Source organism: Panthera leo, chromosome B4 (assembly GCF_018350215.1).
Source record: "Panthera leo isolate Ple1 chromosome B4, P.leo_Ple1_pat1.1, whole genome shotgun sequence".
Lineage (NCBI taxonomy): Eukaryota > Metazoa > Chordata > Mammalia > Carnivora > Felidae > Panthera > Panthera leo.
Genome location: NC_056685.1, coordinates 129,785,888 through 129,811,925, shown reverse-complemented (window position 1 = coordinate 129,811,925; position 26,038 = coordinate 129,785,888). Strand labels below are relative to the sequence as shown.

General features: G+C 53.5%; 1 protein-coding gene across 1 annotated transcript in view; it reads left to right on the top strand.

Moving 5' to 3' along the window:
- Positions 1-26,038, top strand: part of MYH9 (myosin heavy chain 9) — a 93,045-nt gene that overhangs the window by 4,573 nt on the left and 62,434 nt on the right. The gene's annotated exons all lie outside the window — the stretch shown is intronic.

Sequence of the window (26,038 nt, the reverse complement as noted above, 5' to 3'; positions counted from 1 at the left end):
TTCATATTGAGTGTCTATTGTGTGCACGGAAGGAGGAAGGATCCTAGAAATGCAATGGCTTGCTCTCATGGCTGGAACATTTTGGGTCCTGTTTTCTTCCCCCGTGATGTCATATTGCCAGAGTAACCCCTCAAACGAACGCCTATTCTGATCCACTCCCTCGTGTGCTGGGAAATGATAGATGATGGCTTTTTCTTCGTATGAGAAAAGGAAGCTCGCAGTGTGTGTCTGGAAAGTATTTGGGGGATACCCTTTTGCCGGGCTTCCCATGATTCCCCTGGCTCCACATCACATGTGGTTCTTTCCTGGGGAGCCCACTCTGACCGTTGGGCGAAACCAGACCTTTATTCACTTGGATTTTCTTCTTTTTTTAAGTTTTTTATATTTCTTTTTGAGAGAGAGAGAGAGGGAGGGGAGGGGCAGAGAGAGAGGGAGACACAGAATCCGAAGCAGGCTCCAGGCTCTGAGCTGTCAGCACGGAGCCCAACACGGGGCTTGAACTCAGAAGCCATGAGATCATGACCTGAGCCGGACGAAGTCGGATGCTGAACTGACCGAGCCACCCAGGCGCCCCCCAGATTCTCTTCTTTTTTCTTTTTTATTTTTTTAAATTTTTTTTAAGTTTATTTATTTTTGAGACAGAGAGAGACAGAGCATGAACGGGGGAGGGTCAGAGAGAGAGGGAGACACAGAATCAGAAGCAGGCTCCAGGCTCTGAGCCATCAGCCCAGAGCCCGACGCGGGGCTCGAACTCACGCACCGTGAGATCATGACCTGAGCTGAAGTCGGACGCTTAACCGACTGAGCCACCCAGGCGCCCCTCTTCTTTTTTAAAGTTGGAGTCACTGCAGCCACTAGCGTTCCCCTTCCCACGCTGTCCCCAGTTGTCCCTCAGACTTCTGGGTTTTTAATGCATTAATAACAGTGGAAAAGCCCAAATTCTTGAGAAAATGTGATCAAAAGGGGTGTTTTGAATTGGAGGGCCCTGATCCCCTTCTCAAGAGAGACTGTCTTAGCCTTGGATGACATGGGTATTGGAGAAGCCACCAGCTCTGCTCACCGCTGAGTTGGCTTTTTTTTTTCCTGTGGCGCAGCCAGCCGAAGACCCCCCATCGGGGTCTCGGACAGGCCTGTGTCCCTGCCAGGCAGCCTCTGGGCCTCCTGGAGGAATGGCATGAGTCACACATGAGCACACAGAATGAGCCTGGGTCTAAAGTGGGCCTGCCACCACATGGCAGATGGTTTGAAGGCTGGAGGCTGGCTGGGATCTCCCCCGCCCCAGTCCCTACCTCCCCACCTCCCCACCTCCCCACTTCCCCACCTCCCCACCGTACATTTGGGAAGCCTGAGGGGAGCTGCCCTCTTGCACCTGATGTGTGTCCTTTTAAAAAGTAACTTAGGAGGGCTTCTGTTGGCATTTCTCAGGCCCCATTCTGCCCTCTAGGTGATTCAGCACCCAGAATGGGACACAGCACACGCCTGGGGCAGGTGGGCCCAGGGGAGGCTCTCTGATGGCCTTTGGCTGAGGGCGAGGCCTTCTGGGGAGTGTCTGCAGCGGCCTTCAGCGGCTCTCTTCACCTCCAGTCTCTCCGCCAGGAACCCTCCCCTCTGGCTGAGGGAGCCTCGCCTTGCTGGGCCTTCCGGAAGTTGCCACCAAAGGGTGTGGCTTCCTGCTGAGGCAGGTTGGGCTGCGGCCTGGAGGGAAGAGGAAGGTGTAGCTTGTCTCCCCAGCCCTCACTTGCTTCCTTGGTGCCTCTAAGGTCCTCACAGGTCCTTACAGTCCTTCTTTCCCAGAAGAACAGGCCCCCCACCCCGGGGAGCTTTCTCTCACCTCCGTGGACATTCCCATTTTGGGAACTTATCACCTTCAAGACTTCTCCCTTTTCACTTGAACTGTAATTCCCAGTGTCGCCCTGCCCCAAAGGAAAATGAACAGCAATAAAACCCTCCCTGCTGAATTTACCTAGAATTAAAGAGTGTCTGAGCTGGATGGACAGTCACCCCACCTCCACCCCCCACCCCCACTAGAGGGGGGAGCGATTTACCCCAGCTCTTTCTTGCAAGGCGGTGGGAAGCTTTGGCTCCTGGTTTCCCTCAGAATCACTTAGCCTCCTTTAAGAGTGTTTTCAAAGTGTTATCTTCCCTTTCTTGGCCTTTATGCACTGTTTAGCCAAGGAACACACACTTAGCCCCTTTAATCTGTCCTCAGGAGTTTATTCTTCCACACCCTTCATCCTTTTCTTCTGGTGGGGAGGGGCACTATGGTTAAGAAATCGGGTGGGAAGTGTTCTCGGTTTCTCTGAACTTCTTCCAGCTGGACAGGGCCCCTTCAGCTGAAAGCTTGCACGGCCCAGAAATCAATATTTCACATGGGGGAGCGCCAGGCCGCAGGGTGGGCCATTCGGACGGCCACACTGGCTCTCCACTGCCTGTTCGCAGGTCCTCATTTCTAGTCATTTCTAGTCATTTAAGCACTGAGCTGATCGGTTTCTTGTCTTTTCAGTAGAAGCCCGTGGTGGAGGGAGCAAAACAAGGGCTTTGGGATCAGGCAGAGCTGGGACCAGACCCCCGCCTGTGCTCCAGCTGTTAGACTGTGGCCTCAGTTTCCCCACCTGCAACACGGAGATGCCTGTTTTTTTCAGGCTTGTAATTACATGTAAAGATAAGTGAACTGGTCCAGTTCTTTCCTTCCCCTTCCTTCTTCTTCCTTTTTCATGGTCTCACCAATATCATCTGTCCTCCGTGGGCAGTAGGAGATGTGTGGTCAGATTTTAAAGATTTTAAATGTGTCTGACAAGTCTGTCCCTTGATAACAAAATGTGAAGGTGAAGAAGGCTGAGGAACCTGCCAGAAGATCTCCTGGGTCGGATGCTGAGGTTTTCAGGGTCTCAACCTTTGCAGCCTTCTTACCACACAGTACAGTTCATCTTGGCACATGGATCTGAGCTGGGTTAGGGATCTGAGCTGGGTTAGGGATCTTAGCTGGGTTCAGCATTTTTTAAAAAGGGCGTTATAAAAGCAGGAGAGGCCCCTTTATTTAGAGTTGCCTGTGTTCAAAAGCCACTGCACTTCCTGTGTTTTGCATGAAGTCACTGGGCTGGAGAAGGAGCTTCCTGTCTGATAAACATAAAGACAGGCATTGGAACTGGTTGGGGGTGACTTAATCTAACTGGTCTGGGATGGGGGAGAAGATCCTGGAACCCACCGGACTGAGGACCTGGAGGTCAGAGGCAGTCTTTCCTCAAGTCTGGATCCATAAGTCACCTCGTGCCTGGCACAGAGGCGGCTCCTGGTTAACACAGTGGAGTTCAGGGCTCGCTGGTGACTTTGCCTGTAAGCCTGGGACGAGGAGGTCCAGGCAGCCACGGCTTTAAAATACCACTCACTGCTCTCTCCACTTTACAAAGCATGGGTGCCAGGCACTTGTCTGGAAATCTCTGGGCTAAGAAAAGTGGTGGCTGGGAGTCATCTTAAAGTTTTTGTCTATTTTTAATATTTAAGACCAGCTCTTGGGTATTGACGGTATTGACCCCAAATTTCTTCGGCAAATCTCAGTCGTCCGAAGACCCCTGGGGCTCCTGCTGCATGGCCTGCATCGTGCTGGGCTCGGTGGGGCTTCAGTAGAGGTGGAGGGCAGAGAGCCCAGCTCCGTCCTCAGCGGCCTCACCCTCTAACGGGGAGTTGGGACCCTGGGGGAGAGACTCGTCATGTCTGTGTACCAGGCACAGGGCTGGTGCTTTTACATGAATTATTTAATTTTTTACCCCAGTCTCAAGAGATAAGAAATTACCCCCATTTTACAGATGAGGAGACTGAGCAGGTGTTCAGATTTTGGCACTCTGACTCCAGACCCCTGTGTGACCTTCACCCCTGAACTTGTGTTTCCTCACTTGAGGGTGGGCTGCTCCCCAAGAACTGCTCTTGCACAGGTGGCCAAAAATTCATGAAAGGAGCAGAGGTTTGGGCTGCTGCAGAAGGGGGCCTCCGTCCCGTGGGTGCGATTGTCTACTCAGAGCAAGGTTGCTGGATCCCTAGCGTTGCCTTGGCTACTGACATCACCTTTAGCCTCAACTCGCCATTCCTCAGATGTGTGTGGTTGGTCCTAAGGGAGGGCAGATGACAGACCATGGCAGCATAAGTCCTGGCTGCTGTTGGCTGGGCCCTGGCTGGTCTTCACTGGGGAGCCAGCCATCTTGACTAGTGGGCTCTTCTTGGCCTCAGCCCACTTGCAAACATGCATTTTTTTTTTTAATTTTTTTTTTAAACGTTTATTTATTTTTGAGACAGAGAGAGACAGAGCATGGACAGGGGAGGGTCAGAGAGAGAGAGAGAGACAGAATCTGAAACAGGCTCCAGGCTCTGAGCTGTCAGCACAGAGCCCGAGGCGGGGGTCGAACTCACAGACCGTGAGATCGTGACCTGAGCCGAAGTCGGATGCTTAACCGACCAAGCCACCCAGGCGCCCCAAACATGCATTTTTTCTTTCCTTAATTCGTTTATCTGCCCCTCATTGTGCCGTTGTCATGCCTCAGAGCTTACTCTATATGCTAGGCACTGGGCTGGGTGGTGCTGGGACTGCAGAGGTGAAGGAAGTGGGGCCCTTGTTTCCAGGAGCTGACAGTTGTCCCAGGGGAGAGGGCCCAGGGGGCTCTGGGCAGGCTTCCAGGAGGAGGGGGCATCCAAGCCCATTGCAGGTAGGGATGTGGCCTGGAATGTGTCCAGGGAGCTTTGTTGTCCAGGCGCTAGATTTCCTCTCGTCTTGAGGAGCGCCGGGCCCCAGCCCCTCTCTCAGCCCCCTGCGTAGCCCACATGGCCCATTAAAGTCTAGTTCCCTGTGCCATTCCCTGGGAAACGTGGGAGTGCAGGATTCCCTTCCCAGGTCCTTAGCCTCCGGGTGGGAGTTCTGCCTGTGCCCTCTGGTTCTGTGGTCAGCACGCTGTTCCCAGCTGAAGGGCCGGGGGTGCGATTTTTCACAGAGTGTTGAGAGAGACGTAATTGTTACTGGAATTAGTTTGCTTTTTAAAGTAAAAAGGGGAGTGTTGTTTATAGCAAAACAATATAATAACAAAGCTGACAAGAAGCAGATTTGCCCCTCAGCCCGTCCACGGTTTGCGTCTTTCTGGGTTTCCTGTCCACACACATGCCCGTTGTACAAACCTGTGAGCAGAACAGATACTGTGTGCTCTGACTCACCCAGCACTGCAACATAAAGTTTCCTGTGTCGCAACAGTCTCCACAATTATTATCTTAGTGGCTATGTTATGGTCCACAAAGGGGAAGAACCATTATTTCCATTGCCAGAAAGTTCCATGGGTTTTAGTGACTCTTGAGATTCATTCAGCAAATACATCCTGAGCATCTGTTCTAGGGCAAGAAACTGCTACGTGGCTGGGCTGTAGCCGAATGAGGCATCACAGGCCCTGCCCTCAAGGGGCTCAGGTCTAGACTCCAGGAAAAAGCACTTTACTCTGGTGTTGTGGGTTGTGTTAGAGGTGAGCCTAGGAGAAAATGGCGGCTTGAGCACCCAATTTGAGTTGATGGAAGACCGCTGTGTCTTCAGTGGTGAGACGGCTTAGGAGCAAGGACCTGGGAGATCTTTCTGGGCTCTTTGGAGTTAGATCTCCAGCTCCCGCACCCCCACCCACCCCCAGCTTCGCGGGCCTGGGCCAGAAAACAAACACCCTGGGAGGAAGGTTCCGAGGGGCCCTTGTCCCCTGGGGAAATCGCCCCCTGGCCCTACCGAGAGACCTCTCTGTACCTAGGTAAGGGACAGCACGGGATGGGCAGGGATGGTCTCTGAAAGGTCCCAAAGCGGCTGGCAGGCCGCTGGGCTCTGCTGAGGTTACTGCCCAGGGAAGATTCAGGATTGTAGCAGCAAGTTGCAACACTTTAGTTTTGTTGTGAAGAGAAAGTTTCAGAATCTTAGTGGCTGCTTTGGAGTAGATAGATGTTTACAATGGTAAGGGAGTCATTTGGGCCTGGGCTGGGCATGAGGGGAGAGGATGGGTGGCCAAGGGTCTAGAAAGGAATGCAGTGGCTTTGTTCTAGTATTTTCTTTCATTCCACATCACTGGCTTCCTGCAGGTGTTCCTTTCTTTGTTCTCCCTGCCCTGCACTGTCCTGTCCCCGCAGCTCCTGGCTTGAGGGAGCCTACCCTGAATCCCACCGTCTTCCTAGAGAGCAGGAGACAAGTCCTTTGCTGTTCCGAAAGGAGCTTGTCAACCCCGCCCTGCGAGGGAGTAAGAGGGTAGGGGCAGCCCCAGATGTGGTCGCTGGGACACTTCCGGGCCCCGTTCACGTTTCAGGCTTTGTCCACCAACGCCAGCCCCCTCTGCAGCCTGCGGGCAGATCTGGGTCAGTACCACGCTGCCCAGGGGTGACGTTTGACCAGGAGAGTTTCTGTCACTGTCCTCAGTGCCACCCATTGAACACACACACTCAAAAAAACCCCAAAACCGAACCAAACTTTATTTTTTTTTACGTATTGACTGAAAATTGCTAATAAGAATCAAACGTAAGCCGGGCATTTCAGCACTTGGTAGATTATCTCCTGTCACTTTGTTGACACTTCTGTTTGGTGGTGATTACAAGCTGGAGATTATCTTGGAATTTATACCATCTGTAATTATGGGCCAGCTCCTATATTGGAGGTGGGAACAGGGACTAAGAGAGTTCGATAAAGCAGGAGTCGGTGGTGGACCGTGGGCCAGGGAGCGGGTGACTCCAGAGGTAGCAGCTGGGTTTCCATCCCATTTTCACTCGGTTTATTTGTTCGTTAGATTTGCTGGTGGTGAGGTGGAGCCTGTGTAGGGGCCCGGGAGGCATGACTGGTTTACGACCCAGGTCTGTAGCTTACACTCTCGAGTGGCAAAGCAGACGACGGCGGGGCATACAGGCTCGCCGTGGCAGGTCAGGATGGTGGACCGCAGTGGTCAGACAAGGGCATGGACGGGGTCCCCCGGGTGGGCTGGCTTCGACCAGAGGGGTTTGTCTCTCACAGCTCTGGAGGCTGGGAGTCCACGAGCAAGGCGCCTCTGGCAGCCCAGATCTCCTGAGGGCTCGCTCCCTGCTTTACAGACGGCTGTCTTCTGTGTGCTCCCATCCATGGTGTCTCCTGCCTTCCTCCTCGTCCAGGGACACCAGTCAGATGGGGGAGGCCACCTTGATGCTCTCATTGTTACTTCCTCACCTAAGGGCCCGTTGTCAAACACAGTCACATCTGGAGGTCCTGGGGGTTAGAGCCTCAATGGGTGAATTTGGGGGGGTGTGGGACCCAAGTCTGTCCATAATGGCAGAAGGGAGTGGGTGTGGTTGTCAGTGGGGGGGGGGGCTCTCTAATAATCCAGCAGCATTCTTCCTATTCTTCCAGGTGTGAGGGGCTTTTCTTGATCTCCCCAGTTTATTTAAGTGCTTTGAGCCCCAGGTTCCTCCTCTGTAAAGTGTGGCTAATCTCAGTGTCCTTTGAGTGCCTCACCAACCCTCCAACCCTTCTGTGAACTCCACTCCTGGTGGCTCCCAGTAGGTGTCAATCCCCATCCCCTTTCCTTCTGTCCCTCGTTCCCCAGAGCCCCTTTTCCTTCTATCCTGCTTCCTCCTCTCTGCTGCCCAGGACCACTGCAAAGTATCAGGGGGCTCGTGGAAGGGACCGGGTTGTTCCCAGCTTGCTCTGCCTTCCTCACCGGGTCATCGCATCCCGCCCCCCCCCCCCCCCCCCCCAGTTCTTGTCAACCAGTCATTCTTGGAGATGGCTTGTCCCCTCTGATGAGCCATAAACACTGTTTTTACACGAGTGACGGGTATCACTTAATAGAATGCCGGTGCGGGGAATTTAAACTTAAAACCCGAGTTGCTGCCCGATAATGCTTCCCCTCGGCACTTCTCTGTGCTGGCTGACCTACTTTTGGGTCTTGCTTCCTCCCATTCGAGGTGCTGCTCCTGAGACCCTTGTACCATGCCTCGCCCTCGGTGGGCACGTAAGGTCAGCTTGAGGAACCAGGAATATATATATTCACGTGGGGTGTGCGGTTTATCGTCGGCACCTCCGCTTAGCTCTGCAACAGCTTGGGTGGAAGGAGGGGTCTCAGTCTTAACCACTGTAGTGTGTCTATGTCTGGTCCTTACGTAACAGGCAGGGGGCTCTGGGGTTAGACCCTTGGTCCTGATCCTGATTCTCTCACTTGCCAGCTCTTTGGCCTTGACAAGCCACGCCCCCTTTCCATGCCTGTTTTCCTCATGTGTGGAATGAGGTAAATAGAGTCGCTCGCCATAGAGGATTATGATGCTCAGTAAAGCTTGGCTCTGTTGTTTATCTGTTTTATTGATACGCACATTTAAAAAACATCTTTTAAGTAAGCTCTAGGCTTGAACTCACGACCCCGAGATCCAGAGTTGCACGTTCCACCGACCGAGCCAGCCCGGTGCCCCTGTTTATACACAATTTGTCCAGCGCAGTGCCAGTCTGTTTTAAAAATATCAATTGTTATCCATTTTCAAAACCCTATTTTAATCAGTTTTTTTGCTTTCGATATAAAGTTTGAAGTCACGCTCAGGCTGTTGCAGTGCAAGTCTCCCAGTCCCATGAAGGCGGCGGTGTAAATGTTCCTGCTTTATAGCTGGAAAAGCTGAGACCCAGAGAACCTGAGTGCCGGGCCCCAGGTAGCGGGTGAGAGAGCCCAGATCCTCCCCTGCTCCTCGACGTTGACCTGATGCCCGATTATTTTCTGTATCTGCTTTCGTTGCCTCCCCTGCCTTCTCATCCCACTTCACACAGTCAGTTGGGGGGGGGGGGATGTTTATGAACCTGGGGTCGGGAGGCGGTCACGCTTTTGCACACAGCCTTAAAGCAGTGAGTTCTGGTGCCGCCCCGCTGGCTTATGGGCCCAGGTGTAAAATACAGCCCCTCCTGTCACTCCGAGACCCATCGGCGGGCAGCAGGTGGGGGTGGGCGGCCAGGTGTGTGAGGTCAGGTCAGCCCGGTTCCTGCAGGGCAACTAGCTTTTCTCCCGCAGCTTTCCAATGCCACTGCCTCCCGAGCGGCCTGCCAGCCGACAGTGCCCTGCTCTCAACCTGCCGTCTGCCCAGAGCCGGGCCTGCCGCCCGCCAACTGTTTCCTCCTTTTGCCAGATCGAGTTGGAGGTGGCTGTGTCGCGCCCAGTGCTCGTTAAAAATGCCTCATTATGGGATTAATTGCTCGGTGGCATTTACAGGCCCCCATCAGTGTTGTGACTTCTCGCCTCCGACCGGCTCCAACTCCTTCGTCCAAACCACCTGGAGTTGGTTCTGCTGACTTTCTGGCCGGCACCGCGAGCCTCGCGTCAGAGAAGGAATGGACAGTGGCCTCCGAGGGCGAGGCTGGGGATCTGGCGGCCTCCCCCCTCTGCCACTTACTAGTGCTGGAACCCCGGCGTCTTCAAAGTGAGGACCCTTCCAAGATGCAGAGCGCCCGGGTGCAGACTAGTGCAGTATCACACAGGGCAGACCAGTGTATTACAGGGAGGCTGGGAAAGGACAGCCCTCTTCCCCTTTAAAACGAGTCGCGGGCTTTAATTAGCCTTAGGTTGAAATAGTGGATGCCCCTCCCCCTCCCCCCCTTCTGGCTTTCAAACAAGAATCTGAAGAATGTGATCCTCTGTGCGGACCCGAGCAAAGATCAGGGGCAGGATTCAAAGCTCTTCCGGGGGCTTTACCAGGCAGCCTTTGTGCTCCTGGACCGGGGGACATTCCGCATTGGTTGTGGTTGGAAGCCTCTGACAACTACAGGCGCTTTGAATTCCTGGCTCCGAAGGGGACAGCTGGGAGGGGTGGGGGGAGTCAGGTTAAAGAGGAGTTTGCCAGGGAAACGCTTCTGACCGAGGGGCTTGGCGTCAGCCGGGAGGACCACCTCTGCGGTGCGTGACCGGGCAGATCGTGGGTCACCGGAGGCTCCTTCCCCTTCCTGATGATTCTGTCTGGTCTTTGCAGACCTCACACGTTTGCTGCCTCACCAGGTGCTCAGAGGGCGAGCCGAGTGGTCAGGCACGAAAACCCTAGGGCCGCTAGTCAGACTTCCGGGACACAGACACCAGCTGCTACTACCTGCATGCCCTTGAGCAAGTCACTTAGACGTTCTGGGCCTCAGTTTCCTCATCTGCAGAACCGGATCCTAGAAGAACGTACCTCGCGGTTGTGTGGGCTGGGGAAGCTCTCCTACGAAAAGCACCCAGAATTCAGTGCTAGCGGGTTTTATTTGTGGGGCGTGGGCCCGGTGACACCCGGTTTACGGATGAAGACAGCGAGGTTCAGGGCACTCAAATAACATTCCCGGAAGGGCGCTTGGGTGGCTTCGTCGGTTAAGCATCCAATTCTTGGTTTCGGTTCAGGTCATGATCTCACAGTTGCGTGGGTTCGAGGCCTGTGTCGGGTTCTGTGCTGGCAGCACGGAGCCTGCTTGGGATTCCCTCTCTCGCTCTATGCACCGCTCCCCCCCCCACCCCTTAAAATAACTAACATTCCCAGAGATTCCCTCAAGCTCTGGGTAGAGACTCCCGCGCTCACCCCAGGCCAGCCCGACTCTAGAAGTGTCACATTTGGCCCTGATCCCACATCCCTGGAGTGTGCACACACGTGTCTGTGTGCACCTGCCTGTGTGTGTACAGGTTTGTGTGTGTGCACATGTCTGCGGGATGGGTTCGGTGCGAATCCGGCAGCTGTCTAGAGCAGGGGCCGCTGCTCCTTCCTTCTCTCCTGTGCGGCCTCGGCCTTGGCCCCTTTGGAACCAGACCTGGGCAAAGGGGCAGTTCTTGGCGGGTGGTTAAATAATCAGCAGCCGGGTTTCTGGTGAAGGATGTGGTGAGGTCATTGCTGCAGCCAGGCTCCTTGCTCAAGGACAGCTGGGGTGGCCAGCCTTTCAGACGGGGGCATCATCACCACAGCCTCCTCGAGGGATTAATTAGCCTTCTCTAGTAATCTAATTTCTCTGTAGCGTGGGAGATACACGGGTTTTATCTCCACTCTGCGACTAGTTCTTGGGTGATTTCCCCCAGGGAGGCCAAAGGCTCTGGGATGCGGCCTGCCCACCCTGGTTTCTCTGGGGAGCTCGGCCCCGTCCTCCAGGCAGCCTGTGTGCCCAGGTCTGGCACCTGCTGGCTCACTTGAGAATAGTCCCAAGTGATGGCAGTGTAGGGAGGAGGGACAGTTCGGCGTGCAGGTTTGGATTTCTTGTTTCTGCAGCTCAGGGTGATCTGGACAGCCCAGGGGAAGTGGCCTCCTGCCCCAACCATCCTGAGTCCTTCACTTCCCATGACAATGGTCACTGCTGGCTTGTCCTGACTGCAGAGCTTGTCTTTTGCTCCCTCTGACCTCTTTTGTGAGATCCTCATTACCCCTCTGGAGAGGAACGAAGGACAAGAATCCTCTCAAGTCTTTGTTCATGCCGCCTTGGTGGAGAAGGAGGCCATTCCAGAGTCCTTTTGCCTTTGAAATTGGAACTGGGGACCTGGGTGTGTGTGTGTGTGTTTTGGGGGGGGGGGGCTTCTAAAAGTCCAGGGACTGTACTTGAGGGTCTCGGTGGGCCCCCTAAGGTGGTAGGCAAAAGGTTCACTGCCGTCAGCCAGTTCTCAAAGGGGTCCTTACTGGCCGAAAGCGTTCAGAACCAACGATCCAGAGAGAACGTTGGGTTTCCTGTTTACAGAGTCGTGCACGCGCGTGCACGTGCGTGTAAACAAGCCATCCACAGGCTATTTGCAGGCACGAGGGTCTGTTCATTAGGGTTAGGTTATGCCACCCCACGGGTGTAAGAACAGGGAGAGTAGCTTCTCTGAGCTCATGTCTGCAGGACAGTGGCCTTCCTCTCCCATCTGATCTGTCTTGCATCCACCTGTCCCTCTCCTGTCACTTTTGGGCGTCTCTTCGGCATGGGGCTGGGGCTTGGAGGGCTGATGTTCTGATCATAGTGGATTGGATCTGTTGTGATGCTGCACCGAGGAAACTCCGTCCTTGCCATCTTCCCCGCCCTGGGCTCCGGGTCCTCCAAGGATGTTTCCGAAGTGCCCAGATCCAGGCAGCGCGCTTTATCTCCCTGAGCCTCTGATTTTTTTATTTGCATTTTTATTTTAAAAATTTTTAATGTTTATTTTTGAGAGAGAGTGACAGAGTGAGCGGGGGAGGGGCAGAGAGAGAGGGGGAGACACAGAATCCGAAGCAGGCTCCAGGCTCTGAGCCGTCAGCCCAGAGCCCGACACGGGGCTCGAACTCTTGTGCTGCGAGACCATGACCTGAGCCGAAGTCAGGTGTTCAGCCGCCTGAGCCACCTGGGCGCCCCCTCGGAGTCTTTTTTTTTTTAAGGGGGAGGGTGGGGAGCAGGATGGCTACCAGGGCTTTATTGAGGTTGTCGCGATCAGGTGACAGAGCAGCAGGCCACGAACATGCCCAATGCACGTCATGTGAGGCGGCTGCCATCCACAGAGCCTTGCTTTGGCTTTGGACTTGAGCTGCTCTTTGGCCCAACTTGTGGTCCGGGGGAGTCCCTGGACCAGCCCAAGCCTCATCTACCCAGTGACAGTTGAGTCAGATTGGTGTTTTATAGACCGTCAGCTGAGACCTCATTGGTGGGCCGTGAAATTACTTTCACGGGTGGCAACCAGGGTTTTTAGACATGAAATAAGATAGACTCGAATGGGAAATAATCAAGGTGAATAGTATGTACCTATCGTTTCATGAAGCTTTTCGTTTGACATGTTTGTGTGTATTATCTATTATCTAAACAGTCTTTATTTTATTTTACTTTTTTTTTTACCGTGGGTTGAAATTAAGAAAAAAAAAAATGTTGGCACTCCAGGGTGAGATGCTCCGGGGGCCTCTTTCAGTACTGACTTTGTGTGGTTCCCGCCTACAGGTCTGAGCTGAGCTGAGTCTCCTCCTCCACTGCAGCCGAGCCTATAAATGGAGTCCCTTGCAAGATCAAGCTCTTTAACTCGAGTTCTTCACAAAATTCTGGGAAATGAGCTACATTCCTGGGGTGGAATAAATCATGTTGAGTGAGGCTAGGCAGGATGTGACTTCAAACCCCCCGAAGTGGGCTGTGTGAGGGCAGTGCTGTGACTGACTCATTATGAGCTCAGTGGCGACACAGACTTCTTGAGAGAAGAGGCAAAAGATTGTGGCGAGGGGGGCCCGCAGGCCCCGGGGCGCCACCAAGCACCACACTCCTCCGTTAGCCTATTGTGATCCTCACAATTGTTCTGTGAGTTGCGCAGTGCGCTGACTACACTGCAGAGCTGGGACTGTCAGCTAGACCTGGTGGGGGCTGTACCCTCACATGCTCTCACGTACTCACAGCTGTCCTGAGGGGGAGCTGGTCGCACTTCCGTTTTGTAAATGGAGAAATTAGGGCCCAGGGGGCTGCGTCAACGAAGCAGAGTTTGTTCTGTTGGTTTAGTTAAGCGATGGGTCTGGAATTCCTGGGCCAGCCTGGCTGCCTCCTGAGTTGGGTTCCTTCTCAGATGCCTTCTGGGAAGGTCATGAATAAGTTATCACCACTTGGAAAGGTTTGTCTCCTTTCAGCGATGAAGCTCATTATCAGAGTCCCATTTGTATGAACGCTTGATCAATTCAGGAAGATTGTGTTGACCCCTGGCCACTCATGTGTCTCTTAGAAACTGATGAATCAGATTTGACTGGAAGGGTGGGTGAGGAGGAGGAGGGCAGTGATATGATCCGGGAGGCCACCTGTCCCGAGCTTCTGCTGCCTTGCCTGCTAAAGGGGGAAACAACCACACCAGAGAAGGTGCAGGGTTATCGATCTTAGCGTCATGCCCTCTGAGAATGGATGGCAGAGAGTCTGGTGTTGGATGCCTGGACTTTGGACCTTTTGGGAGACTGTCACCTTCCCTATGACTCTGGGTCATCAGTATTTTGCTGCACTTCCCTGTGTCAAGCAGCGGGGACCCAGTGGTGACTGGGCCCTATCTGTGGCCTTAGAGCCCTTGGCTCAGCAGGAATAGGGTTCGGATGGCTGTTGGTGGTGGTGGTTACACTACTCAGTGCTTTTTTGGGTTTGCGTGCGTGCATGCATGTGTGTGTGTGTTATTTAAACAGCACTCAGAATAACAGGCTGCTGTAGGCCTGGTAGGCCCTGGACAGAGTGTTCTTCAAAAATTGTCTTTAGTTTCTCATCTCGGGTTGCATTTCTCAGCCGGCACGATGTGGACTCAGGAAACCAAGCACACTGCACTTTCCCGTTGAGACAGTGGCCGTGTAATTACATCTTTTCAGTATGGTTATTTTTCTGCATTGGGTTTCAGCAAACTGTTGCTCACGTGCTCGAGGAAAGAAAAGCCGTCCTCTCGGCAGAACCAAAGGGAGGGAATAACCCCTCCGCCGCAGGAGTCCGAAGGGTTCAAGTTCCCCCTTGTGCACATGCGTGCCGCCTAGGCCTAGCAAGGTCTGGAAGGTGGGAGGGCAGGGTCAGTGTGTTCAGGGCGCATTCCTAAGGGGAGGGCAGCTAAGCAGTTCTGTCCACCTTGTCACACCTGGGGGCGAGGCTGGGGCTGATCTGTGCCCGGCGATTTGGGAGGAGACACTGGCCCAAGATATCTTGGTTCTCTTTGCGGTCTCTCCGGGTAGGCGAGGCACGTGTGTGGTCTCACTACACAAATATTGAACAATTAAATGCAAAGTCAAGGGTCCAGTGCAGGTGATGTAACTGCAGATTCGGCCAGGGGCCTGAGCAGAAGCTGCTGATGTGCTCCCCCCACCCCGACATCAGACAGGAGGGCTTGGGAGGGCTAACTTGGGAATGGTTGTTTTCTTGGACGGCCAGGCCCCCAGAAGACGCGACGTGAGCCTTGAACCCAAGTGTGTTGAACAATTCAGTTCACTTCCACAAGCACTGAGCGAGGGCCCTCTCTGTGGACCCTGGGCTCGGTCAGCACCTGTATATGGGGTCAGGGGGACAGCCCCTGACTTCAAGGTGTGTGAGGGCCAAATGGAAGGTGGGCAGAGAAGCAGGGTAGTTCTGGTATAAGGCTGGTTTTGCTGGAATTGGCCTGGGGAGGCAAGATGAATAATCTCCTGGGGTGTTAAGAAAGGCTGCTGGGCTGATGGGAGAGGAACGGGTCTAGACTGGAGAGTGTCTGGCAGGGGACAGGAGAGGGGGGACTGGCAGGACAGTTGGGAGACGTTGGGTGCAGGAGTTGGTTGGGCTTTAAAGGCCACGGGGACCTTTCTGTTTAGGCGGATGGGCATTCTCAATGGCAGAATTCTTGAATGGAACAACAGGGCCATCTTCTTCCTCTGCTCTCTGGTCCGATTGGTGGATTGATTCATTCATTAAGAATGGATCTTGTGGGGCGCCTGGGTGGCTCAGTCGGTTGAGCGTCCGACTTTGGCTCAGGTCATGATCCCGCGGTTTGTGAATTCGAGCCCCATATTGGGCTCTGTGCTGGCAGCTCAGAGCCTGGAGCCTGTTTCAGATTCTGTGCCTCCCTCTCTGACCCTCCCCCATTCATGCCCTGTCTCTCTCTGTGTCTCCAAAATAAATAAACATTTAAAAAATTAAAAAAAAAAGAAGAATGTATCTTGTGGCCTGGAGGACAGGGACGGTATCGTAGAGGAGGTGACCCGTTTGGTCTGTGTGACATCATCCTGCCCGAGATCCGTGCCCAAGGCGCTGTGGCTGGAGAGGCCCTGGAAAGCTGGGCTTCTTACTTAGGTGGAAATGGCTGCGGGGGGGCTTCGAGTCCTGCTTCTCCCCGGGCCAGGCTCTTTTGTCAGAGGGTGAGATCTGTGCCTTCATTTGCCCCTGTCTTGTGACGTTTTACCACTTTCTCCCTAGCCCTGTCCTGGGGTTCTTCCCTTTCTCTTAGATTGGAAACCCCCCTCCTGGCTAATCCAGGCCACTTTGCAACTGATCACTTCCCATGGCCCCTCCAAGTGAGGTCAGGGAGGGTGATCTCTTTAAAATACAAATCCAGTGATGTCACCCTCCCGCCCCCCCCCCCCCACGGTGGTAGCCTCCCCTTGTCCTTAGACTAAAACCCACATTCCTCAACATGGCTGATTAGATCCTAGGTAAGCTGCTGTGTTATCCCCTCTGCAGCTGCTCCCTCCACCTAGCCTCGCCCACCTTCTGTCCTTAACCTACCTAGGAGGACGGAACGTACGAAATGCTGGTGTCATTTTCGATGGTCTGGGTTTGTTGGACGCAGGGCAAAGTCAGAATGATCCCAGGCCCTGCCTTCCGTAGTCAGGCAAGTGTGAGCATTTGTCAGTGTTTCCTGGGCTCTGAGGGGTCCTGGGAAGCCCCTCCATGTGGCCTCTGAGGAAGGAAGGGTAAAGGGGGGTGGTCTGTGGGGCTCTGGTGCTAAATTCCTCTCTGGCCTGTCTCTAGTCTGGTTTTCTTATCTGCTAAGCATCAACACAGGCTTGGGTTGGAATACCGCTCATGGCAACAAGTCCCAGCTTCTTCTGTAAGCAAACAGCATTCCTGAGGCCCGGTGGCGGGGGGGGAGGGTAAGGGGGCCCATCCTTCCCAGTCCTCAACAGCTTCTGCCTCCTGGGCTCTGGGCCCCGGGAGGACCCTCCCTTTCCCCCTCCCCCTCCCCCTCCCCGGGGAGACCGAGCACCTGTGGGTGGGCGGCTGCGGTAAGGTCTGCCCTCGGTTGGCAGAGTGACTGAGCCCTCCCCGCGGATGACTGTTCCGACAGCCCCGGCGTTTATGCAGGGCGGCTCCTGTGTCCATTATCTTGTTTGAGCCTGAGAGCCAAGCAGCTGCTCAGTGCCAAGCCGGACCCCAATTCAGCCCTTCTGCCGCGGCACATCCCACCCGCCCAGCATTTCCCGGGCCGGCCCCGAGGAACATTTCTCCTGCAGGATATCCCAGGGTACTTAGCCCGATTGGACACAGTGAAACGGGGATCCTTAACTGCGGGCTCCTCAGGGCACTCTGTGTGCATCGTGACTGCAGAAGGGCCACGGGGAGGCGGGTTTCCAACCGCGTTTGGCCACGAAACCCTCTTCCTTTGTGCGAAATTACCGGTTGGGAGACACTGCACTGTGCCATGTTGTTCTCGGACTGGTGGAGCCTGGAGAAAGAGTCACCAAACTTCTGGAAACTTCTCATAGGCCCCAGGTGTCCTTCTAGGGAAGGATTAGGGCTAATGAGGTCAGGAGGACAAGGTCGGGAAGTTCTTACTCGGTGTCAGAGTCTTTCCTGGGAGCTTGAGTTGCAAGTCCTCTGATACAGATTTTTTTCTTCTTCCTGTAGAGCCTGGAAATTGAGGTGACAGCTTCAAGGTTACAGGAATTGGGAGCGCCTGGGTGGCTCAGTCTTTAAGCACCCGACTCTCAGTTTCAGCTCAGGTCATGATCTCGCGGTTTTGTGAGTTCGAGCCCGGCGTTTTGGCGGGGGGGGGGGGGGGGTCTATGCTGACAGTATGGAGCCTCCTGGGGATTCTCTCTCTCCCTTCCTCCCCCTGTGCCCCTCCCCCTCTCATGCTATCTGTATCTCTCTAAATGAATAAATAGAAAAAATTAAACAAACAAAAAAAAGATTACAGGAATTGAGCGGGGGATTCAGAGCCAGGTCTGTGTGACTCCAGATCCGTGCCCATTCCATTCCATGACAGAGCATTACGGACTTGTCTCAGGATTCACAGAATGGGTGCTGCACATCACAGTGGTTTTTTTCCAGTTCCATCTGTTCAGAATTGGTACCAAAGATCAGCATTTACAGCACTTGCTTAGCAGACCGAGTGCCCCAGGAGAGGCAGGAAGGGCAGCCCGAGGTGGCTTCACGGGTCCTGATTAGGGAAGAGGCCACGCCACACCAGCCAAGTCACTTCTGGTGTCTCTGGTGGTAGATGGTAGGTGCCTCCACCTTGGTTCATCAGGAAGCACTAGAAGGTTCCAGAAAACTGAGGTGGTTTATTCAACCTCCTGCAAAGCTTCTGGGGACCAATAAATTATTTTCACTCCTATTCTCATCGAGGATTGAAAGCCCTGGTGTGCTTTCTTTTGCTTCTCGTTTTGGGAATATAAGAACTGGCCCATTAATGGCTTGGGTTTTGCAGCAGTGAAGCAGCTGGGACCTGGGTGCCACCAGCTCGGGTCTCCTTCCTCATTCCCGTCAGCTCTCTAACCCTCTGGCCCTCCGCACAGCTCAGGGCGATTTCCCACCTTTTTAGAAACCTCCTCCATGACTCCTTCCTCCTCTTTGCCTTGTTCCTCATACGTTCATTCTGGAAACCTTAACGGCACCTGCTGGGGTCAGGCATTGCGCGAGACGTTTGAAATCAGCCGAATGAGACCCGCCTCCTGTGCTCAGAGGCAACGGCAGATCCGACAGTTCAGCCGTGTGATGGCTTATGGGAAGTCCTTTCGTGGTGACAGTCTGGGAGGGCCCTGCAGAGGACGGAGCCTGCGCTGAGATTTGAGAGAGGAGGGCTTCTGGTGCAGAGGAGGGGGCACGAGGAGAGCGAGCTGTGAACAGGACTTGGTTATGAGGAAGGGCTGGAGATGAATGGGTGTGATCACGAAGGGCCTACTCAGCCTGCAAAGATGATGAGATTTTATTCGGGAGGAGGTGTGGAGCCGTTGAACTGTTTCGAACTGGTGAGTGATTATCGATAGAAGAGGATATAGCACGCATAGAAACGGGGCTGCTGAGTCATCCTGAAGGCGGCAGGGGTATGGATTGGAAGGAGGTAGAAGCCCCCGTGGAAGGCCGGGAAGGAGGCTGCTGTGCAGCCTGGAAAGGAGGGGACGCAGTCCTGGAGCAGGGCGCTGGCCGTGGGATTGACAGAGGGCTTTGCTAATCTGCCCCAGAGGAGTTTACAGCGATCGCCTTGGGCGACCAGGCTGACGGTGTCTTTCCCAGAGATGGAGACCCAGAAGGGAGTGCGGGTTTGGGGGGGTTCAGGTGTCCTAGTACCTGTGGGTTCTCCGGGTGGAGGCATCGACTGGTGGGCATTCGGACGTATTTGAGGGGGTTTGGAGGAGGCTTCTGGGCGGGATACATTTATCTAGGTATCATCCTTGGGATTAATCCTGATTTGTCGAAACCTTTCAATAAATGGCATTTGATGCAGTTCCCAGGTGAGTCAGCACAGCCATGTGAACAGCCCCCCAGAGCGTGGTTGCTGCCTGGCTTCCGTGAATCACCTGACCTCTTCCTGCCAGTGAACTTGATTGTGGAGCGGCTGCGCTGGAGGTCCTGGAGACTTGTGCCTTGCCTGGGGAGGCACATCAGCCTCCTTTGCCTGATTTCTTTCTTTCTTTCTTTCTTTCTTTCTTTCTTTCTTTCTTTCTTTCTTTCTTCCCTGTCCTTTCCTTTCTTTCCTTCCTTTCCTTCCTTTCTTTTCTTCCTTTTTTCCTTTCTTCCTTTCTTCTTTCTTTGTCTTTCTGTCTTCCTTCCTTCTTTCCTTTCTTTTCTTTCTTTCTTTCTTTCTTTTTCTTTCTTTCTTTCTTTCTTTCTTTCTTTCTTTCTTTTCTTCTCTTTCTCTTTCTCTCTCTGTCTGTCTTTCTGTCTGTCTTTCTGTCTTCCTTCCTTTCCTTCTTTCCTTTCCTGTCCTTTCCTTTCTTTCCTGTCCTTTCTTTCCTTCCTTTCCTTCCTTTCTTTTCTTCCTTTTTTCCTTTCTTCCTTTCTTTTCTTTCTTCTTTCTTTGTCTTTCTGCCTTCCTTCCTTCTTTCCTTTCCTTCCTTTTCTTTCTTTCTTTCTTTCTTTCTTTCTTTCTTTCTTTCTGTCTTTTTCTTTCTTTCTGTCTTCCTTCCTTTCTTCTTTCATTTCCTGTTCTTTCCATTCTTTCCTGTCCTTTCCTTTCTTTCTTCCTTTTTTCCTTTCTTCTTTCTTTCTCTTTCTGTCTTCCTTCTTTCCTTTCCTTTCCTTTCTTTCCTTTCTTCCTTTTTTCCTTCCTTTCTTTCTTCCTTTCTTCATTTTCTTTCTTTCTTTCTTTCTTTCTTTCTTTCTTTCTTTCTTTCTCTTGACATTCAGGAATCTTTAGAGTATAGTCCAGTAATGGGTTCAGTCAGGTCAGATCCCTTAAAATACAGTGTATTACAGGGGCAGTCACTCCTTGGTGACCGTGCCATCCGTAGTGGTCATCGTTTGGGTCCTGGGAATCACTTTTCACTAGGGACTTCTGTTTTAAGAAGTGTCCACTTCAGACTCCAGAGAGTATTTGCAAAGCAGAACTTTGGCTTCTGTGCAACCTTTGCTCATGCAGCTCGCCCCTTAAATCAGTGGTTCTCGACTGGGGGCAGTTTTGCTCCCCCAGCCCCCATGCTAGGCAATGTCTGGAGACAGTTTTGGTTGTCACAACCGGGGGCAGACTGCTACTGTCGTCTAGAAGGTAGAGGCCAGAGACTCTGCTAAACGTCCTGCAATACACAGGACAGCCCCCACAACAAAGGCTTACGTGGCTCCAAATGCTCAGGGTGCCGAGGCTAGGGAGCCCTACCTTAACTGATCACATCGTTTTACGGTTTATGAAAGACCGCCCCCTCTTCTCCCTGGGCTTGAATCCTTCTCTACCAACTCTTCCCCTCTCCCACCAATTCTCGTCCCCTCTCCTAAGACCCAGTTTACATGCCATCCCTTCCATGGAACTCCCTGGTGCTTTGGGTTTTCCGCTGAATGACCCCTTCCTCTCTGTTCCTGCAGCGAGTTACGTGTTCCTTCATCTTTCTCCACCGAGTCTCGTGTTGGAGCTGGCCGTTTGCATGGTCCCCCCCTCCGCAGCAAATGTTCCACAGTGACAGACGTCCTGCCCCATTGTTGTGCACATTTAAGGAGTGTATGTTGAATTAAACAGCCTCGATAGATAGGGAAGACAGCATGCACAGTTGAGTCAGAGAGGTGGCATGCGCCCAAGGCCACAGAACAAATGCTTCCTCGTCATCCATACGGCACATCTGTGTATCAGACGCCCGTCGTGCAGCGGCGTGCAGGACAGAAGGAAACCAGAGCGCTTGCTTTTTGTCCACTTGTCGTCCCCTTGTCCGGGCTGCATTGCCCAGGTTGGCTCTTTAACTAGTGGCATGGGTGTCTGTCCTGTCATCCCACTACATTATAAACTCCCTGGGTCCTTTATACCTTTGTCGTGATATTTTTGCAAACAGACCCTCAGTATGTATTGATTCATTGAATAACTAAATCTGCGGGGGTTGACGATTTCTCTCTTTTTTTGACGCTTATTTATTTTTGGGAGACGGGGGGAGATAGAGAATCCCAAGCACACTCTGCTCTGTCAGCACAGAGCCCGATCGATTGCAGGGCAATCGGGCAGTGCACGAACTGTGAGGTGGTGACCTGAGCCCAAATCAAGAGTCGGGCGCTTAACCGACTGAGCCACCCAGGAGCCCTGGGGTTTGACAATTTCTCTATCATTTCAGCAGCTGCCTTCGTAGAGCCTTTTGGTAACAGTGGAACTAAGGCATCTTGATAGTTTCACTAACTCCAAAGCAATGGCTATAAAAACAAAGAAAAGGGACATGTTCACATGGGCCCTCTGGGGTGGGGGTGGGGACAAAGGATCAGAGGGGCCTCCTTGAAAACATCAGTGATGAACCTGGAACAGGCTTTCAGTGTTTGAGTTGAGCCCACCGGGTCTCTGAACTGGAACCTTGGCTCAGAGAACGGAAATAGCTCACCCAAGGTCAGACCCCTGACCCTTCTTTTAGTGCCAGCAGCTCAAGAGGGGAGTGTGACGTGTTCCTGCTTCAGACCAGCACCAGAAGGTGGGATTTGCAGCCTCGAGTCGGCAGGATCGGCGTCCGTGTCCCTGGTTTGCTTAACTGACCAGGGGGTTCTCAGTTTGTTTTCTCTCTAGCCAGCACCAGAGAGCTCACAGGCAAGGCAGTTGCGGTGGAAGCCGAGTGGGTCTGTGTTTGAACCTGGGTTTTGTGACTGGTGTGGGCCTCATTTCCCTCACCTGCGGGGATGGAGAAAATGGAGAGCTTATTCACAGGCCGTCACTCAGGGTAGCTTTGAGACGGGTTGGGAGAACTTGAAGCCCTAGGCCTAGAACCTGGCCATGAAAGGCTTTACACAAACCCTGTTGTCGAGGAATCGAGACGCTCCCGGCAGAATAAATTCTGTCTTTTAGGGGCTAGCCCTTCCTTTCTTAAATAAGTACACAAGTAACTACAAAGAGAACCAAGCAAAGGGCAGAAAGGTGGGGGAGAGAGGGGGGTCCTTGGGAAAATAGGAAAGAGTAAAAAGGTCCAAGTGGGTGTTGAGGGGAAAGGGGAGAAGGCAGATAGTCAAGGAATTCCACTTTGGGTTGAAAGCAGAGGTTTTTGGTCAACCTATTTACTTTCAGTTTCATCATTTCCTGTGAGTCCTAATTTAGCCTCTGGTCGTGTCCTCTCGATTATGGCCTAAAAAGGCAACTACTTGGGTTTCTTGGCGTTGTACTGGCACCCGCAGGAAGCCAGTGTGGAAAGGGCCGGCCTCTGCCGGATCTGATCTCCAATGGGGAAAGCTGCCTTCTTTTTCCTTAACTCCTTGCTGGCCTGCGAGTCCCACAGATTTCCAGAGTTTCCTGAGGTTCCCTAAGCCGAACCCCCGGCCTTACTCCTGCAGACAGTTTTCCCAGTGCTGGCTTGGTGGCCGCCGCATGGGGACCCTGTTCACAGGACCGAGCGCGCCGACCCTGGGGGAAAACATTTTGAGTCGTACCTGTCAGGGCCATAACAATGCCTGGATGTTCCCCTGTTCCAGTCACTCCACTTCTGGGAATTGATCTCAAGGTGGTCCACCATACAAGGAGAAAACCTAGTGCGTGGTGGTTTAAAAAAAAAAAAAAAAATCACTTTGGAATATCCTGCAGCCATGAACAGTGTTTCTCAAGGAGGCCCTGCAGCCAGCAGTCCTGAATTTGGGTCCTCGCTTCCCCAGCTGTGTGTCCAAGTGGGATTACTTCCCTCTCAGAGCCTCTGCCTCATCACCTGGAAAATGAAGCGTTTGGAGAAAATGATCAACGAGGAAACTAATGGCCCAGCGGGGAAGTGGTTATAGTAAATGGGAAAAATCCACAACGTGAAACCCCGTGCTCTGCCTGTGATAATTAAAAGTCTCAAGTGTTTCTACGAACAAGGACCGGAAGGACCATAAAAGAGACAGAAAACTGGGGCGCCTGGGTGGCTCAGGCGGTTGAGCGTCCGACTTCGGCTCAGGTCATGATCTCATGATTCATGAGTTCGAGCCCCGCGTTGGGCTCTGTGCTGACGGCTCGGAGCTCGGAGCCTGCTTCGGATTCTGTGTCTCCCTGTCTCTGTCCCTCCCTCGCTCACTCTGTCCGTCTCAAAAATAAACAAACATTAAAAAAAGAAAGGGCAAACTGATGGGGGGGGGGTGGAGGATCTCAGGAATGTATGGGGATAGTTGTCTTTCATTTTCAAAACTTTTATATTTTGTATAGCTTTTACAAAAGGGGCCACTCAGCATGGTCCCAGGCTAGGAAGGGGAGAAGTGGCCACATGCCTCCCTAGCATCCCTTCTTTGATGCCCCTTTTAATCCCTTCCTTCCTTCTGTTCATCCTCCCTCCCTTTCTCTCTCTCTCTCTCTCTCTCTCTCTCTCTCTACTTCTTTCCCCTCTTCATTTCTAACAGCTCTTGACTAACGGCTTAGTCCGTCTGTGCCCTTAGAGTTGACCGTCCCCTGAGTGCGTCGCTGGCAGCCCTGTTGGGACGTGGGGGCGCCTCCACCTGACTCAGGTGGTCACCGAAGCTCAGCTGCGGTCACCGGATATGGATATTCTTGTTTGCGCTGGTGGGAGGGCTTTAATAAACCCCCTTGTTTGTGGTGACCTCTGCCCCCCACCGCCGCCATCCAACCCGCGTATTGACCTTGGCACTGCTGCTGACCCACATCACTCCAGCAGAGCAGTGACACCAAATAGCTCTGTCCCCGGCCTGGCCAAACAGGACTCAGCTGAGTTTCGTGAAAGTTCTGCTCAGAGAGGGGCACGGAGGCCCACCTACATATAGGGTGCCCACCTGTGTACTCGGCACCCCCAGAGGGAGAGAGGGGCAGCCCCCTGTGTTGGTCTAGCTCTGAGGCGGTCACAGCGTGCCCCCCTCTCTTATAGGAAGTGCGGCTTGGCCTCCAGGTCTCTGGTGGCCATTGGGGGAGTGCTGCCCCGTAAGCGCCCCCTTCCCTCCCACTGAGGCCTGAAGGTAGGGCAGAATGAGGGGCCAGGTGGAGTGGTCCCCTGCCAGCGGCTGCCATGTTCATGGCCGGCCAGTGCACACCCACCGGTGCAAGACCAGGAGGGCAAGAATGTAACAGTTCCAGTGCGCCCTGCTTTTGGACCGGTCACGTGGTCCACACAGGGAAGGCTCCCTCAGCCTCCCTGCCTTGCCTGGTAGAGCCCAGTAACTGTGTGTTGACCGCTGTGGAATGTATTCCCCCACACGCCCCGTGTCCCACTCAACTTACCGATTGATCCAGCTTCAACGCCAGCCCGACTTCTTCTGTGGGACCCTAGGCACAAGCGTGCTAAGGAGACCCCAGGCCGGGGGGCCTGGTGGACCCATGACTGGATGGGGTGACAGTAGGCAAGTCACTTGCCCTCTTGGAGCCTGTTTCCTCATTTATAAATTGGGGATAATAAAAGCTCTTTTGCAGAGCGATTGATGGTGACGCGAGGTTGATGTTGGTAGGTTAGGGACCTAATGACTGTCCCCCTTTCCCTTCTTCTCTTGGAGGGATCTCGTAAGAGGGCATGTGATAGATATCCTCGGGTGTCTTCCCTGGGCTGGGTTAGGAGAACTCTTAACCAGCAGCGGACTTAGGATTTGGGGGGACAGGGTTCAAGTGAATCCCTTCTTACGTATTGATAGGAGATTGTCTTGTCCATTTTTGGTTTGAACTTTGCAAAAAGGTTGAGACCCAGCAGCCCGCGAAGCCGTGTGCTCTGTGGTCCTTGCCAGTCCTCGGGCAGGGCAGTGGCATGAGGGGGAGACTGGCTTCAGGAGCCTGGGTCCTGAGACTGGGGAGGCTACCTGGCCAGTGGTCAGATGGATGGCACAGAGGGACAGGACAGCTGATATTTACTCTGGCAGAGGGAAGCCTTCGATTTGCCTGAATGGCCTGGCCAGTGTGGGAGCCAGGACAGCCGGAAGTAAGCTGGTGAGGCTGGGGCGTGCAGGCGGCCTAGACCCCAGCCCCTCATGGAAGATGAGGCCAGGCCGTCCCTTCCTGCCTTGTGGACTCCTGCCTGGCTCTGGGCCCTGCGTTCTCTCAGGGGGTGGTCCTTGCAGGTGGATGATGCCCCTGGTCCCCCAAGAGGGGCCGCAGGGGTTTGCTTGGCTGGGAATGTAAACAAAGCCACCGGCTGGGTTTGCTGGGGGAGGCTGCCAGGCTCTGTTCCTTGGACTTGCCTTCCCTCCTGTGGGGGCTGGGGAGCGAGCAGATTTCCTGGAAAACAACCCTTTTCCTGGAGCGTGTCCAGGGGAGCCCCTTAGTCTTGATCTGGAAAGCATTTAACGAGCCCAGATAAGGCCTGGGCGGCCCAGACTTTTCCTTTTGTTCTCTCTATCCCAAACCTCCAGCCTGGGGAGGGGGCCTTGGCCTCACAAGGGAAAGGCCTTCCTGCGTTGTGAGCTGGGCAGTGAGCTTCTAGGCTGCTCCCCTGGTGGCTGTGGGCTGGCTCTATCTCGGACCACGGTTTCAGAGTCCTGCGTTCAGAGTCCTGAGGGCCCCAGCCTGAGCCTGTGAGCAGGAATAAGCACTGTGGTAACCGTGGAAAGGCCACGGGACCGGGAGTCCTGAGTCCTCCCTGGGCGACAAGCCCCTGAACCTCCAGGAAGCTCCCGGATCCTCATCTGTAAAACGGGCCGAAGCACATTTCTTACCCACTCTACAGCGTTATGACGAGGATCTTTGGAGACAGCAAAGGGCGTGTGAAAGCATTTCATAAACCATTAAGCCACACCGGTGTGAGGGGCTATTGTTTCATCTTTATTCTGCAAATGAGTTTAAAAAAAAAAAGACACACATGTGCTTCAGTTCCCCTGGACAGAAATGGTGAGGGGTGCTTTCTGTGTTAGTGCCCCGGG